We start from the raw sequence: 455 nt of genomic DNA, 5'->3' as shown, positions 1-455 counted from the left end.
GCTGACACGCGAGCCCGCCCCGCCCCTCCCCTCCCCTCCCTCCCTCCGCGGTGCGGCGCGGTCGCCAGCTGGCTCCGCCTTTGGGGCGTGGCCGGGAGAGTCCCCACCTCCGCGGCGGCCTGGAGGCAGGGGCGGGCTCTGAGAGCGCGCGGCCAGCCATTGGACCATTTAGGAGGCCAGCTCCGCCAGCCCAGCGCGCTGATTGGCTGAGTCGGAGAAGCGGCTCCTTTTTTTTTGAATCTCCATAATTTAAAGCGACAGGTCCCGCTCCTTTCACCTGAGATTGGGTGGGAAGGGTGACTATAGTTTATTGAGCTCCCAATGTGTGCCAAGCATTGAGAAGGACTCATTTGATTCCCTCTACAAGCCTGTGAGCGGGACATTATTGATCCTCATTTTACAGATGGGGAAACTGAGGCTCAGAGAAGGCTCCTGCAGGCCACAGAGCAAGTCCA

Source organism: Phocoena phocoena, chromosome 3 (assembly GCF_963924675.1).
Source record: "Phocoena phocoena chromosome 3, mPhoPho1.1, whole genome shotgun sequence".
In the NCBI taxonomy this organism is placed as follows: domain Eukaryota; kingdom Metazoa; phylum Chordata; class Mammalia; order Artiodactyla; family Phocoenidae; genus Phocoena; species Phocoena phocoena.
Note: the sequence above shows the minus strand (reverse complement) of the source record.